We start from the raw sequence: 17,499 nt of genomic DNA, 5'->3' as shown, positions 1-17,499 counted from the left end.
TCCTGGAAGAAACTTATAGGCACACCATTCTGCATCTAGCACTCTCTCCCAGTCCTGTAAGAATCTCCCGGAACACCCTTCGGCATCTAGCACTCTCTCCCAGTCCTGTCAGAATCTCCCCGAACACCCTTCGGCATCTAGCACTCCCCCCTGGGAGAAACTTCAGGCACACCCTTCTGCATCTAGCACTCTTTCCCAGTCCTGTAAGAAACTCCCGTAACACCCTTCGACATCTAGCACTCTCTCCCAGCCCTGTAAGAATCTCCAGGAACATCCTTCGGCATCTAGCACTCTCTCCCAGCCCTGTAAGAATCTCCAGGAACACCCTTCGGCATCTAGCACTCCCCCCTGGGAGAAACTTCAGGCACACCCTTCCACATCGTCCACTCATGATTTGCCCTCAAACACACTCCAACCCAGGAGCCACTTTCTTATCATTTCTACACCCCACAGTGCAAGTGAGGTTATTCTGGCAACAGGACCGCAGGTTTGATTTACATAATATAATTGAACGTATTTTCTAAAGAAATAGCGGTGCCAACTCACCCAGGTCTTTCACTTAGGTATAAACTCTAGGCAGATACTGGCTGCTGCTTATATCACTCTCTCCCCAGTGCTGGAAGGCATTCCGGGGGCACTGTTCTACGTACGTCTAGCCCTCACCCTCAGCGCTCGGACAGACTTCAGGCAACTCTTCACATCGAGCACTCCTCCCCGCGCTGCAAGCAACTCCCGGCACACTCTCCTAGGGAAACCTCAAGCAAGCACTCTGTATATCAAGCACTCTTCCCTCAGCGCTCGAAGACTGCGGGCACACCACTCCCATCCGCTGGACCACTCACTACAGTGCAGATGGACGAAAGCCCAGACTCACTCTTCATTTCCCATTCCCAGCCCACACCTATCACTCTTCCCCTTGCCAGGACAGAAAGACAAGGGCAGCTGGTGTTACTGAGGTGCAGTAGGGTACACGTGAATTCCAGGGGTGTGTGCACGATGACATGGTGGACTGGGTGATGTCCACAGGGCTGCAGCAGGGGTGTGTGATGCCCCCGGGTGTGCAGGGGCTTGAGGGGGGGTTGGCAATGATTTCTGCAGCTGTAGATGCTATGCACTCTGCAACCTGTGGCTCTCGTGAGCTTTTGGTCTGCGACTCGGACGGCCACTCGCCATTGTTTCTGCTAGAAAAGGCAGCTGGGAGTTGTAGTTGTGCAGGCCTCTGCTATGGGGTCAGGCGGTGTCTGCCCACTGCATTTGTAAATTAAATCATGTTCTTATTACAGCCCAGTTGTGGCATCACTGCTCCCCTCTAATAAGAAAACGACATCACTATCAAAGCACAATGACACATTGCCGCTGGGTTGTGACATCACTTTCCTGCTGCCTGCGCCAATACAGGGCAGAACAGCACCTGCTGCTAGAGCAGCTCCTTAAAGCCAATGCCCCTCTTTTCTGTGGCGGTTCGCCGCCTTCAGTTAATAGGGTGGCATTTGTGCTGGTAGGCCTACCTAGTGCCGTGCTGGAGTTGAAGACAAGGGAGCTATCGTGTAGATACATGTTATTAATTGTGCATACAATATTTGTTTTCAACACATGACAAAGTCTGTTTTGGTGTTTGTTTAGCCACCATTAACAGGTTCTACATGCATTCTACATATGAACTACTGAGAGAGACCTTGCATCACCGTATGCCCAAGTATTAAAGGCTATGATGGAGTGTGTGTGGACCATGTGGGCTATGATCATGAATGCAAAATACCCCTACCTTATGTACAAAGGGTACTGGCAATCATGTTATAGGACATGTTATAGGACATGTTAGCACGCCCCTCACCCCATAGATGGTCTCAGAGGGATTTCTAGTCTCTATTCCTCCAAAAAGAGATTAAAAACATTTTTTTTATATGAGACTGCAGCTAAATTGTACACCTTTCTACTTACATTGGTCTGACAGTCAAGTTTCAGGTGTTTACCAGGAAACGTGTCAAGAGGTCATGTGTGCCATCCTCTCACTCTCACAGGTGCAATATTTCCCACTTCCATGCGTGAGAAGGCACCCAGTCCCATTTTTTTGTTTAGGCTATTATTTGGTGTTTCCAACACCTATTAGCTAAAACTATTGCATAACTATTGTCCTGGCCTGGCTGACCTCGTTCCTCTCTGATCAACCCTCCCAGGTCAACTTGGGTCTTTCCTTTCCTCTACCTCACTCTCTACCTGTGGTGTTCCCCAGGGGTTTAACCTCTCTCCCTGGCTGTTCAACCAATACCTGGCACCTCTCGCCCACCGCATTGCTGCTCTCTGCTCCAACCTTCAGTGCTATGCGGATGACACTCAGCTCATTTTCAGGCTCCCCTCTGCCACCCCTTCTCTTTCTCTCATCTCTGACTGTCTATCTGCTATCCAGGAGTGGTGTGCCGCCAACGATATCTGCCTTACTGCCAGTAAGATGGAGATTCTCCTCATCGGCACACATGCACCCTCCTTTCCTGTCACTCTCTGGCACGGCCTCCCTTGGCCCTCTTTTTGCTCCCACCTGTGAAGCTAAGAACCTCAGGATCATCTTCGACTCCACTCTCTCCTTTTCTCCTCAGATCTCTGACGTCTCTAAGAAGTCAAACTGCCAACTGCACCTCTCTAGAGGTGTTCTTCCTTTCCTCTCCTTCCCCCAGAAGCTCACTGTCTCCAGAGCTCTGGTTCTCTGTAAGCTGGACAACTGCAACAGCCTATTTCTAAATCTGCCTGCTTCTACTCCCCGCCCTCTGCAGCTCATTCAGAACAGGACTGTGAGACTTGTCCTTGGCCTCAAACCCAGGGATCGTATCACTCGAGCACTGAAATCTCTGCATTGGCTCCCAGTGGCTGCAAGGATTAGGTTTAAGACCCTCTGCATTGTCCACAAGGCCTTCTGGGGCCTGTGTCCTCAATACCTCCACTCTCTCTTTGTAAATACCATCTTACTGGAGCTCTTCGCTCTTCTACCTCCAACTCCCTCAGGGTCAGTCGCTTCTCCAAGAAACGAGTTGGTGATAGATCTCTTTCTTCAGCTGTTGCCTCCCTCTGGAATAGCCTCGCTGCCTCTCTGAAACACAAGCAGGACCATCTCCGGTTCTGGAAGCACCTCAAGACCTTCCTCTTTGCTTCTGCCTTCTCTCTTCCTCTCCCCTGCTGATTTCCTGTCTAATACTGCATTGATCACCTGGCTACCCTCTGGTTCTGGGCCCAGGTTCCTACCCGCCCAGTTGCACACCTGCACTGCCTCCTGGCAAGCCTTAGGTCAGTATCTGTATCCCTACAGTCCCCCTACCTGCCCTTTTGGCCACCTGCTGCCTGCGATATCCCCTGCACCTGCTGGCCGCACTACTGTTTATTGTTTTGATCCCATGTACAGCACTGCCCCCTCCCCTTTCCCCTGGCACTTTTCCCCCTCCCCTGCACATGAGCAATCTCAATGTCACTTGGCCTAGTAAGATCGTTGTCTCTGTCCTCCCTCTGCTTCCCCCTTCCTTGACTCAGCGCGCCTTGAAACACTTATGTATATTTGCGTTACAAATGCCATATCATATCATATCAAGAGTACAGATAGGGAGAAATTGCATATGAGCAGGGATACACAGCTTGTAAGTGTTGTTTAGATGTTTGGCCCACCCATTGACTGCTCATTGCCATGCTAATCCCTATGGTCATTGCCACCCAATTCCTGCCCCTCCCCGCCCAAACCACATTCTCCTGAGATCTTTTCGAGCTAGCTTAATCAAGCCTTTCCATCAAACTTTCTACTCAAATTGTCTGCACATTTTTTTTCAAAGCAGTTTCATGAGAGTTAAGGACTTAATTGGAGCTATAAACCCGCTACTGGTGTAAAAATGGCTTAACCAGGTCTGCCATCAGACACTCGTGTCAGTGTGGATGTATCCTTCACTGAAGCTCTGTTAAAAACAAGCAGTTGCAAAGCCAACCATTTTGACTTGTGTATAAGTATTAGGCATTTGCCAGACACTGCTATTAGATGCCTGGGTACTCTCATCATTGTGCACCTGCTACCATCCATGGCCAGTTAATACCACTACAGCAGTGCCTGGCAAGAGCCTTTCCCATGCCCACACAAAAGCCCAAACTGTTGGTATTGGAATTGCTTGTTGTCTTGGAATTCTGTAACCCGTCATGTTTGCCTTTTCCATTTTAAATGTAGGACTACAAATCCCCAAACCCCAAGAAACAATGAGAGTAGATAGCTGTTTTACAAATGGAACAGGGATACCTGAGAGCTCTGCACTCTACAAATATCCAAACATGACATAACATTCACATATATGTGGGATTCACACTGCAACACTGATTCACAACACCCACTTTAAATACAAATCAGTATACTTCAGTTTTTATAGTTAATGTGAGTGCTGCTTGGTAGTTTTGTTGTTTGAGTAAATGGTTTACTTTGTAGTGCAAGACACTACGTTTACATTTTACATGCATTTCCTTTGCACTGAGTGTCTGTAGGAACGTCAATGTTGCCGTTCCCATTGCGTGTAGACTTGACTTTGAGTGTTGCTAGTAACCTTGAGATTGGCATTCCCGGCACTGTAGAGTTTACATTTTTTTAGGTCATAACTGTTTTTTAAAGGGATTTATTTTACAATGTTCACAAACATGCTAAACCCCCTCTACGGACGATGCACATGGCCAAATAACCTGTTCAACAACAACGATGTAGCTCACTGATACCTTCAGATTGGGGAAATACCATTTGCATACCAGTCTGGTCCCATCCACCTGGAGTGTTCAGCACCGAAATTCCAGGCAATTCTCCTCTGAACTAGAGTGCCATCAGCAACCCCAGACACGTGTTTCGGCAAGATTGGGGCTCCTCAGTGAGGTGAAGCTGAGCCTCTCTAAAGCAGAGCGAGCCAGGGGTCCACGCCTGGATTACCCTGCGTTACTTAGGGTGTGGTAGCCCCTCTACTGAGAATGAACATGCCCAAACAACCTGCTCTATGTAGAGTTTCCCACTCAGGGGGGTCTATAATTAGGTACAGTGAGATAAGACATGGCTGTAGACCCTCCTATGTATGAACCTCCCCATAGAACAGGTTATTTGGCAATGTTCGTTCTCAGTAGAGGAAATCTCACGTGTGCACACGTTGAATACTTGGGGATTAATCAAAAATTGCTAACTATAATACAAACGTGGACCCCTTGCTCACTGTGCCTCAGAGAGGCTCAGCTTCACCTCACTGAGGCCAAAGCACGTGTCTGGGGTTACTGATGGTGTTCTTGTTCATGGGAGAGTTGCCTGGCATTTCAGTGCTGGACTGTCCTTATGGGTGGGACCAGGCTGAGAGGCAAATGGCTATTTCTTCTCTGTTAAGGGCCAGAGAGCTCAAACCTGCTTGTAGACCCGCCTGGATGGAAGAAGTTCAAAAGAACAGGTTATTTCCTCATGTTCATTCTTAGTAGAGGGGCTCCCACATTTTGGCACATTTTATTTTCCATTGATTTCCTCTTTTTATTTTTGTTTGGATTCGTGTTTGACTGTATATGGTTCCATACATGTGTATTCCTGAGAGTTTGTATGTTTTTCAATATTTTTAGTGTGTGTGTTTGTGTGTGTGTGTGTTTATGTGAGAAGGGTGTGGTGTTTGAGTGCAGATTCTGAATGTAGTGTGCTGACTTAATTTCTGTGTGTATTGGAAGTGCATATTTTACTAACTCGTATTTTGAGAGTAATGTGTGTATGTGTGTGTGTGTGTGTGTGTGTGTGAATGTACTGTGCTGATTTGCATTCTGTGTGTATTTCATGTGCATATTTTACTAACTCATATTTCGAGAGTAATGTTTATGTGTGTGAATTTACTGAGCTGACTTAATTTTGGTGTGTTTTGCATGTGCATTTTTTACTAAATGGTATTTTGAGCGAAGTGTATGTGTGTGTGAATGTATGTGCTGTGCTCAATTACATTGGGCCTCATTAGGAGTGTGGCAGGCGCAGAAAGAACGATGCCGGAAAGGGACCGGCACCGTGCATTCTGGGCCACCACATTACGAGGTCTGCAGTGGGTCCCGCTCTGGACACCTGGCCAGACCAGACGTGCGGAGCGGGACCAGCTAGCAGACCAGTATGCCAACAACGGGCCCGTCATTAACGGGCCTGTTGTTAGCATTCTCCTCATTCCCATTGAGCCTTATGGGGGCTCAAATGGGTATGGGGATGTACCGGGTCCTGGTCCCGCGAAAGGGAATTATTGGGCCCTCCAAGGTCGGAATGACCCGGTAAGTCCCCTTTTGTGGGATTCGGACCCGAGTTTTGAAGTAGCCATGCCGGTAATGACAGCATGGCTACCACCAAACTCGTAATGAGGCCCATTCTGTTTGTATAACCTGTGCATATTTTACTAACTCATATTTCAAGAGTAGTGTGTGTGTGTGTGTGTGTGTGTGTGTGTGTGAAGTGTCTGTGGTGTTTGAATGCAGATTCTGAATGTACTTTGTTGACTTAATTTCTAAGTCTATTGCATGTGCATATTTTACCAAACTCATATTTCGAGAGTAATCTGTGTGTGTGTGTGTGTGAATGTACTCTGCTGACTTTCATTCTGTTTGTATTACATGTGTATATTTTACTAACTCATATTTCTATAGTAGTGTGTGTGTGTGTGTGTGAGCAAGAGAAGGGTGTGGTGTTTGAGCACAAATTCGGAATGTACTGTGCTGACATTATGTTTGCACTGCATGTGTATATTTTACTAACTCATATTTACAAAGTGGTATTTGTGTGTGTGTTTGTGTCGAGTATTCTTTTCTATTTGCATATTCCACGTGTGTTTGTTATGTTATGTGGGATTCCATGCGTACTCTATTGTGCTTTCTCGTATTCCAAGAGCATACTGTACTCTGCATGTGCTCACTTGGGCCCAGTACATGTCTTTACATCGAGGGCACGTTTTACCGTTTTTTTTTTTACCGAGAATTGTTTCACCGAATTTGCATACATAAAGTGAAAAGAGTTTATACACCGAAACACTTTTACTGTAAAGAGATTCGGTATATAAACACTTTTTTTATTTTTATGAATGTAAAATCGGTAAATGCACTTTATGTTAAAAAAAAACAGTGCAACATGCACTCTGTCTGATGAGTTGCATACCGGGCGCTGTCCAGTTTTGAAATTACTCACAGACACTACACAAGTCAGTGTCAGCAACTAATTTCAGAACTGAACAATGCTGATGACTTGCATACAGTCATCAATCAAGTTCAGCACTGGACAGCGCCCGATAACTTTTATTTTATTCTTGTATTGGGGGGTCCCCCCAATCCCCTGTTTTATGCTTTTAAAAAACCCTCAAACATTCCAGAGCTTTTTCATCTGAAAATATTTACTGAAAACCTTTTTCATCGAAAAATTCAGTGAATGATTTTTTCGATTAAAAAGTGTTTCAGTAAATATTTTTAGGTGAAAAAGCTCTTGTAGTAAGTTCTTTCGGTGAAAAGACTGTATACCATTGCATTCGAGCACTGTGCATGCAATCTCAGCACATCGTATGCATGTGTGCATTGTGTTCACTTATAGTTCATGCCCACCGCGGTTACTTAGGTTCCAAACTCATTGTATGTACACAATATTTTTACGAGAATAGACAAGGGGGCACTGGGATCATTTTCAAAGCAAACACTGCATAGTGAACCATCTCTTGCTAGTGTGTTAGTTATCTGAAAGTATTGTATGTGTCAGATTGGGTTTGTGTGAGGATTGTGTGTGTGACCGACCGATAATGTGTCTGTGTGTGTGTATGTGTGTATAAGTGTGGCGTGTGTATTTTTTAGCTCTGTGTGCTGGTGTGATAAATGGTGGAAGGAAAACCTACATTTCGGGTGTGGGTCTAACCGGTGATGGGAGGGGCCACTTCAGAAACTGGAGGCTGCACCCCATCTATTCAATCTGAAGGGTTGTCGGCGTGGGGACCAAGTAAGCACAATATGCCAGTGAGAATAACCAAGCGATTGGATTCAAAGATAACATACATGTTTAGTTGCTTTGATAATGTTTTATAACTAAATGCCAGGTATTCGATCAGGCATCGCCTTTTAAGCAAAAGCGACCACCAGGGGACCAGACTGGTAGTACAGTGTGCGACCTCCTTCCTTCTCCCACACCCCCACCCCGCTCCCAAACTCCTACCCTCTGCCCGTCAAAATCAGCTCCTCTGCCCAGCATTACACCTAAGCGCACGCACACACAATATTCAGTCACTCATTTAAACAAACCATTCCCTCGAGCCCCCAGTCCCTGAACACTCGCTCATTCACACCCAGTCCCCCATTCATCATGCACTCCTTCACACACACATTACATACTACATGTACACACTCCTTGCACACATGCATGGTCATGTTTATTTTTTTTTATAAAGCGCCTATACACAGGTCAAGTGTTTCAAAGCGCTCATCCATAATGAGCTAACATGAAAAAATGCTTCCCACAGATATTTGCTTAACTAAATGCAAGTGCGCACATCAGCCACCTTCCCTTGGATGTGAAAGAGCGCATAGGGTGTTCTATGTTGGTTCGCATCTGGTTGGAGGGGGCTGATGATGTGTGCATTTGATTTTTTGTTGAGCAGAGCGGGGAGGGTAACCTTTCCTGAAACTAGCAGCTTTTCGAGTAACACTTTAACGCTGCAAGTTTCAGGGAAGGCTGCTGTCTCGCCTCGCTGCCTAAGAAAAAGCAAGTGCGCACATCAGCGGCCCCCTCCCCGCGGAGGCGAGCCATCATATAGCAGCGCTATGTGCTCTTTCTCGTGCGAGGGGAGGGGCTGAGGCGCGCACTTGCCTTTGTGTTAAGCAGAGGGCTGGCGGAAGCCTTTAACGCCTCCAGTTCCAGGAGACGCTCCCCTCCCCTCCCCGCGTAACAAAAAGCAAGAGCGGAAGCCGCGCCCACAGACGCTGGGCTTTGCCTGCACGCTGGGCCACTGCGCAGGGATGAAGTATAGGCACGTTCTGGGATGATTTAAAGGGATGACCTCCGAGTCGGCTGATCTTTATTTTCTTAATATGTACTCTCTGCTCTGGTTCCAGACGGAGAGTGGCCTGAAAAGCACAGCATTCAAATCGGGCATTTCGAGATATGCACCCCATTAGGGTAGTTTGAACGGAGTGTGGGGGGTGGGGAGGGGGTCTATCGAAAACCCTGACCAAAAAGACGCCTATTGTCCGAACATTCTTCTTTTGCATGAAAACGTCTGCAGGGTGCCCCAAATTTGGCATGAGTGTCCGGATGAAGTCGAGCCAATCGCTTGCCAAACTTCCTAAAGGTTAGTGGACGGGGCCAAAAGCTACAGAGAAGCACGTGTTCTCATTCTGTGAGGTAGCTACGGCATAGCGGTGAAAAATATTAATAACCTTAACGGCACGAACTTTAATATGGGGGCTCTGTTGAGAAGAGAGCAGACGGGAGAGAGAGAGGGAGAGACTCAGAGAGGGGAGAGAGCGGGAGTTTCAGGTGCGCGCACCACATTAGCGAAGCGCCTTAGACATGGAGCGGAGTGGAACAAAAGCTGGCAGTTTATGCCATAATTAGGCTGGCAGAATCCTGTAATTGCAAGCTTTCAAACGCTGTGATCCTCTGCGCCCGGCGCGAGGAAGCCGGCTTGCTTCAGCCGCGTTGGGGCTGCCTCTCTCTTGGTTTTCCTTGTCCGTCCTCACAGGCGCCCACGTGTGTAGACAGCACACGCCAGGCGCTTCAACGCCACACGCATGCCATTATCACCACCGCGGCCCAGTAGGACGCATTTTATCGACCTGGCACAGTTGAAAGGCAGAGATCGCCAATCGTGGATGTTACCTGGGACCGGTATGTCACTCGCGGGGTTCGCCACACAGCGCTGGACCCACTGAGCTACATTCCCCAAAAGGCAGCCGACGATGTCAGTGCCACGTGAAAAATGGGGACCCCCCCCGAGCCATATTCCGGCATGCTCGCTTGTTTGCTGCGGATTCATGTCTTGACACATATTGCGTGTACATCTTTGTGTATTTTCAACCTTTGAAAGGGGGGAAGGGGGCAAGCCCCGGTACACACCTACTTTTATGTTTTCTGTACTGCAATTGTCAACATCAATTCCACGATTTTCCTGAAAAATGGGCAAAACCCCATGCACATGTAGGAGTTGAAAATGCATAAAGATGCAAAGACGCATCACCGTCTCTCTGTGTATATTTCTTGTCGAAATGCCATGTGCCTAATAAACACAAACGGTGTGATCCTGGGCAAATCACTTCAAACACAAGGGAGCACATTTGAAGAAAGAATGCGAATTATTTACATCCTGGACCCAGCATTCGTTAGACCCTTCCACACCACGGATGTTCTATCTTTTGAAGCCTATAACAATAATGCACTGGGGCTTAGATGCAAATTAGGCCCACCACGTGGGCTACGCGCGCGCCACTTCAAGGCTGCCGTCTAGACCGGAGGGTCGCGTGCTTCCAGCGCAATCCACAGCTCAAGATGCAATGCCTTTTAAAAACATAAGGTTGCAGACTTTAACGATTTCTGCGGGGTGGAGAGTTTCAGCTGGTTGACCTAAAAAGGTCCCCAGGCAATATGGAGGACCGTGCCCTAAGTGTCTTCGGGCGGACCTCTTCCGTGCGCGCTGCATTGCATTAGAACTCGTGCGTGCTGTACAGCACGTTGAAGCCATTGATTGTTAACTAGTCCTGGATGTTCCGGAGCCTACGGGCCCATCATCTTCCAAAGAGTTGTCTTTCACTCGATGTGAAAATAAATAGGTTACCATGAGCGCTGGTCTGGAGAACAGAGCACTGCCGCATTCACTCACGCGTTCAACCTCTGCCGTGCCTCGCTAGTGCAGCGCTCGCAGTGTGCAGTACAGCGCCCAGAGGCCACTGCGCGTGTGGTGCGACATTCTCGAGGTGTCACATTATTGTTTACATTTCATCCAGTGCCGACGCTATGTGTCTCCCGAGGAGGACCATGCTATCTTTGACGAACAATGCAGTTTACGTTGTGTCAGGTGTAGTGCCTAGAGGCAAGGTAGTCCTGCGCGCTGCGCAGTGCTCGCATTCAACGTGCGTCGCAGTGAAACCAGCAATAAAGCACCCTCGTTTCACATGCCATCACTGCAGTTGGCAGAGTGTGCAATGTAGAGTCAGGAGGTGACGCTGTGGTGCTGCCGTAGACAAAGTATCCTTATCCATCCGTTCATTCACTCATTCGCGCATTCATTCAAAATGTCTGCCCTACACCTTCTGCCTATGAGTCAGGATCACGACTCGCCAATGTGGTTCCTAACCAGTGCAAAGAAGAGGGGGGGGGTCCGTTTACAGTGCGGTTTAAGCCGCTTCATTCATCCAATCACTCATTTTCTTATTCATGGAATTAACACATCCCCGGTTAGTCCCATCAACGAAGGAACGTCGGGACAGCGGGCGTGAGTTAAAATGTGGCGCCTGGGGGCGATTCCGGTGTAGTGCGGCGCAGCACACGTTCTCCCCGTGTATTCATTCAACGTCTGCACAGTCGCACCTTGCGTGAGGTGGTGTTAATTAACTTTCCAGTGCTCTGTTGTATATTGTCCTGGTTCATTCAACGTTAGCCAGATTCGTCCAACCATGTAGGCACGAGCCTATCAGAAGTCAACATTGCGCAACATGGCGGGTGCTCTCTTCGCTGCTTCAGCGCCTGCTCGTCTCGTATGCCGGATCCCAACCCATCTCGAGTGAAGTTGGGGCAGTATGCAATGTAGCACCCAGAAGCCGTTAAGCCCTGGAAGCTGCGCTCTAGGGTCTCTTCATCCAAATTGGCCCTATTTCTGCAGCCACCTAGGTACGGCGCAATCACAGTTCTACGCGGCAGCTGGCTCCCTGTAACCTAGCGCCTAGACACCATTGCATTTGCGTCTATTCTTTCGCTCGAATCCGACTTCGCGTGTTGTGTCAACAATGCGCCATCTCCTTGCATCTTAACACTCCCGCTGTCATGCTGTGCAATGAAGCGCCTAGGGGCAGCTCGGTCAGCTTCGGTGCGCTTTAGTGTCCCTATTCACCCCTCAAACCTTATATTTGGCATCTGCCTGTGAACAATGGATAACAAAAAAAATCGATTCTATCACGTCTCTTCTTACCACCCTCCACCCACCCCCCATACCCACATCCATATAACAGTCCCTAAGCGTGGGTTCGTGTGAAGACTCCTGGGTACTCACCTTGGGGTGGAGGGAGTGTGAAGTGTCAGGAGAGGGGTGTGCGCTTCAGTGTCCGCCTGATGCACTCTCCTCTTCCTCTGCCTCTTTCTGCTCGGGGGCTGGCCGCTGCTAGCTCCTGCCTGCTCACTGGGGGTTTATATCCCTGCTGCCTCCGACAATTAGGAGTGGGGTGGGGGGGGCGGAAGGAGCTCCTCCTTCCCCTTCAGTGCTCCTCTCACCTCCCCCGGCGCTCACGCATCGCTCCAAGATAGCGCCGAGGTGGACTGGCTTCTAGGAGCATATGCGGAGTGATAGGCGGTGACCTCTGAGAGGTCGGGCCCTAATAAGAGCCGGTCTCTAGGCTCTTCGACGCCACAGACTAGCCTGGCATATTCGGTTCCCCTCTAGGCCGGTCTGCCGGCGAGCTCTGCACCCAGGGGCCCGGGTGGAGGAGTGGGACGGCGGACTGGGGGCAACGGCACGCAAGCTGGATCTCACGGCCACCTTGACCCAACATCTGACGCCCTTTCCATTTTCTGAGCCTAAAACCCGGACTCGGACAAAGCACGCGACAAGACATCGTTCATGCCCCCTTTGCTCCCTGGCTTTACGCGTTGGGGGGTTAGGGCGCAGAGCCCTTCGCATGGATTCTCTGAAATGTCCAGCGCTTCTTGGCGCTTTGGGCGCCCTAAGAAAGAAGGATAGAGTTGGCGGTGTGCTTTCGGAAGGAGAGCAGGGTTGTTCGGGAGCTGATCCGAGAACCCAGGGTGCAAGACAGTGGTCATGCCAGCCGGTGCCCCCGCCTATCCGTGTCGAGGTGGTTCGTGTGTTGCATAGAGTGTTGTGAAGGTCCAGAGGTGGATGATGGTGTACGGTGCGTGCGGATACTTCAAGTATAGAGAAGAGTGAGGGTAGGTGGCATGGGCGTACTTTTAGGGGTGACAAGGGTATTTGTCCCCTCCAAGTTTTGTGGCACACCATTTTGTCCCATTCCTTTGGCAGGGGCCCCTTTCATTTAGACGTCAATGTGCCCCCACGCCTGACATTTTCAGCAAAGTGACTCCACTGGTCGGTGGTGCACAGGCGGGGGTCCTGTAGGGTGCCACAGTAGAGGACTAGCGCGCGTGTTCAGTAGGGTAGAAGGGCTTAGAGTAAGTGTGAGAGGATTAGTTCCATCAGAGCCCATGTGCGCTGGAACCCATGCCTATAATGCCATGTGCCCACCAGGGGGCGGTGGTCGTCTTACAAGGCCTGATTGGGCAGTCCGCCCTTCCTAGGAGGGACTCCCTTGGAATGGGGTGTGCTCCTGGGGTCCGAGCTTGGCTTCCTTTTGCCAGATGGTGGATACTCATTGCTGGTTTCTCTTGGCTGGTATAATTCGGTCATGGGTGGCGAGGAATGCGCTGTTTTATTGGGGATCCACTTCTACTGCCTTGTGTCCAGGCATTCGCGTTTTCTACTTTCTGTCAGACGGCTCACACTCAATGTTGAAGATGTGTTGACTGGTTGGTTTGGTCACAGCCACCGAGGAGCGCTCTGGTGGTTTGTTGATTGCCTTGGACTATCATGTGTCCATGGGGTTCAGGTTTTGCTTCCTTTAGGTGGTCGACACTCACTGTTGATGTGTTGACTGGTTGGTTTGGTCACAACCGCGGAGGAGTGCTCTGGTGGTTTGTTGATTGACTTGGACTGTCATGTGTCCATGGGGTTCAGGTTTTGCTTCCTTTAGGTGGCCGACACTCACTGTTGATGTGTTGACTGGTTGGTTTGGTCACAGCCGCCAAGGAGCGCTCTGGTGGTTTGTTGATTGCCTTGGACTATCATGTGTCCATGGGGTTCAGGCTTTGCTTCCTTTAGGTGGTCGACACTCACTGTTGATGTGTTGACTGGTTGGTTTGGTCACAGCCGCCGAGGAGCGCTCTTGTGGTTTGTTGATTGACTTGGACTGTCATGTGGCCTTGGGGTTCAGGTTTTGCTTCCTTTAGGTGGTCGACACTCACTGTTGATGTGTTGGCTGGTTGGTTCGGTCACAGCCGCCGAGGAGTGCTTTGCTGATTGCCTTGGACTGTCGTGTCCATGGGGTTCAGGTCTGGCTTTCTTTTAGATGGTTGACACTCACGGTTGATGTGTTGGCTGTTTGGTTCGGTCCCGGCTGCTGAGGAGCGCTCTGGTGCTTTGTTGATTGCCTTGGACTGTCCTGTGTCCATGGGGTTCAGGTCCGGCTTTCTTTAGATGGTGGACACTCACTGTTGTCATGTTGGCTGGTTGGTTCGGTCCCGGCTGCTGAGGAGCGCTCTGGTGCTTTGTTGATTGCCTTGGACTGTCATGTGTCCATGGGGTTCAGGTCCGGCTTTCTTTAGATGGTGGACACTCACTGTTGTCATGTTGGCTGGTTGGTTCGGTCCCGGCTGCTGAGGAGCGCTCTGGTGCTTTGTTGATTGCCTTGGACTGTCATGTGTCCATGGAGTTCAGGTCCGGCTTTCTTTAGATGGTGGACACTCACTGTTGTCATGTTGGCTGGTTGGTTCGGTCCCGGCTGCTGAGGAGCACTCGGGTTCTTTGTTGATTGCCTTGGACTGTCATGTATCCATGGGGTTCAGGTTTGGCTCCCTTTAGATGGTCGACACTCACTGTTGATGTGTTGGCTGGTTGGTTTGGTCATCGTTGCTGAGGAGCGCTCTGGTGCTTTGTTGATTGTCTTGGACTGTCATGTGTCCATGCGGTTCAGGTTTGGCGTCCTTTAGATGGTCTACACTCACTGTTGATGTGTTGGCTGGTTGGTTCGATCACGGCTGCTGAGGAGCACTCTGGTTCTTTGCAGATCCCCTTGTAATGCTGTCTATCCTTGCCATCCGGGTTTTGCTTCATTTAGTCAGATGGGCGAGCCTCAGTGTTGGTTGGTGTTGGCTGGTAGGTTTGGCCATGGTTTATTAAGAAGCACCTGGTTCTTTGGGATCTCACTTGCACTACCACTTGTCTGTGGCTTCAAGGTTTTGCTTCTCAGCTGGCTCATACTCAGTGTTGGTTGGTGTTGGCTGGTAGGCCTCGTCATGGGCGGAGAGGAGCACTTTGGTTCTTTAGAGAATGCCTGGGCCTGCCATGTAGCCATGGGCTCCAGGTTTTCCTTCCTTTCGATGGTCGGCATTCAGCGTTGGTTGGTGTTGGCTAGTACGTTTGGTGGTCTCATGCACCAGTGTCGTGTCTGCTGGGATCACTATGTGATCTGCGGCCCATGTTGACATCTATCCAGGCTGCCATCTAACCCCGAAGCAGCAACCTCATGTTTCTGGCGAATTATGCCAGGTACCACCATTCACTCCACAATATTCTGTAGTGTATGTGCGCTGCTTCACAGGATTGTGTGATTTCTTGGTTCGCCATTACCATCTTCGGTGGTTTGCCAGCTTCAGAAACCTTCCTACTTAGATTCCAGGGGCACTATCAGGAATGATATTGTTTCCAGGTTTGGAAGCACACATTTCCCAGGTTGCAAGTGTGCTTTCACAGAGTTCGATATCACACAGCACAATAGTTTGGAGGAGTGATATCACAGCATTCTGTAGTGTGTGGTATCATGCAACTCCAGTTTCTTGGTGTGGTCGCACCAGATTACTCAGTTCAGTGCAGGGGCGCTCACCCTGTTCTGAAACTGTTTTACCTATCATTCCAGGCCCTTCGAGGCTGGCTCGAGGCTCTGTGTTACCCAATTTAGCACTGGATAGGGGTTTGAGGGACAGAAAGCTGGGTACTGCAGGGGTGGGCTGTTGCATGTGTCTCTCCCTGAGCACTAGGGGTGTTGTGGTGCCTCTGCCAGATACTTTGGGGAGTTATGGGTAGTTTGGGGGAATTGTGTGGGTGCTTTGGGATTCGTGCACGGTAGCCTTCCATGGGACCTTCAAAGAGAGGGCTGCCGGTGCCACTTCCAGGTGTTTAAACCTATCATCCATCACCTCTTTTGCTTTGCTGTAGTCGCCCAGAGTGGGACGGGTATGCCCAGACGTGGGTCCTCTGCCTGGCGGGCCTAGCGACCCAAGCTACACCTCTCTGATGAGGCCCAACAAGGCTGAAACATGTCTGGGGATGCTGGTGGTCTCATGCAGAGATGGGATGTTCACTCTGAACTGCCCCCTTTGGGGGCAGGGGGACCAAGCCTGATTTGCATAAGGTCTTTCCCCTTTTGTAATGGCTTGGCAGGCAAAGAATGGCGTTCTGGAGCCGGGGTCTCCAACCTTTACGCTAGCAAGAGCTACCTGTAGTTAATGGCGAATAGGTGGGAGCTATTGGTGTGGTGATCTCGGCGCGTATGAGAATTTGTACCAATATTTTTTTTGGGCAGTTGATTTGCTCTTTATATAAAAAAGGAATAACATATCCATTTACCATATTAATAACTTCAAATATTTATTTAATTATTTTTTATCATTAGCTGTCTCCTATAAATTGTCAACTACATCGGAATGTAGGAAACCAATCGAGACATTCAATGTGAATGCTGACACTGCATGCTATCCACCAGTGCTCAGTAATATGGTGGGGAGCTGGAAACAGCAACAGCACTCAGATTCTGTCAGACGAGATCAACGTTTTGAATTCAGGACATTAATGTCTGAAAAGGGCAGATTTGCAGAGATAGGCAATCACATTGAGCATACCCTCCCGCCAAAGCGTTTGCACCTAATTGCACACCTGGCATGGCAGACATACATTCAGGACAGTTTTTAAAATGTCTTACAACAGACTTAGCCACAGGAGTCATCGTGCCCTTCACAATTGCACCATCTGTAAAAGTACATTTGTTTTTCATCAATAACTTTTCAACTTTGAAGGATGTGACAGCATTTGCTTTGCAGCGTTTAGGATACCTGCTTTTTGCTTCCTTTGGAAAAAAATGTCTTCAGAATTTATGTGTATTATTGTAAAATGCCTTTCAACGTTTCTCTTTTTCCCACTATAATTTGGGCACTGTAGATTAAAGATGCACATTTTCTTTTTATGCTGAAAGAAAAAAATTGTTCACCCCTTTCAATGGAAATGGTGCAGCCTTTGCCTATTGATAGAGGGTGCATTTGCATCCAGGTTTCCAACAAGACTAGTTTATTTGGTTCTTTTGGGGCTGCATGTTCAAAAACAATCTGAAGAGTATTTTAATCAATGTGTTATGTGATTTAAAATAAATCAGCATGCACAATGTTTTGCTTTGTCAAAACATAAAATCCACTGCCAGTTCAGCATATTACAAATTCATGCAAATTGCTCACATGCCAGGTCACAGAATTCAGCCAAGGACACGTAACCT

General features: G+C 48.8%; 1 protein-coding gene and 1 long non-coding RNA gene across 2 annotated transcripts in view; one reads left to right on the top strand and one right to left on the bottom strand.

Annotated features, from left to right (window-relative positions):
- PYY (peptide YY) overlaps positions 1-12,370 on the bottom strand; it is a 60,291-nt gene extending 47,921 nt beyond the window's left edge. The window contains exon 1 of the mRNA XM_069634343.1: positions 12,225-12,370. The gene's annotated coding sequence lies outside the window, so the exon portion shown is untranslated. The remainder of the gene's footprint in view (positions 1-12,224) is intronic.
- Positions 1-17,499, top strand: part of LOC138521471 (uncharacterized) — a 222,788-nt gene that overhangs the window by 198,776 nt on the left and 6,513 nt on the right. The gene's annotated exons all lie outside the window — the stretch shown is intronic.

This window comes from Ambystoma mexicanum, chromosome 13 (genome assembly GCF_040938575.1).
Source record: "Ambystoma mexicanum isolate Mex_15411 chromosome 13, UKY_AmexF1_1, whole genome shotgun sequence".
Classification (NCBI taxonomy): Eukaryota; Metazoa; Chordata; class Amphibia; order Caudata; family Ambystomatidae; genus Ambystoma; species Ambystoma mexicanum.
The sequence above is the reverse complement of the archived record's forward strand: the minus strand, read 5'-3'. Positions and strand labels throughout refer to the sequence as shown.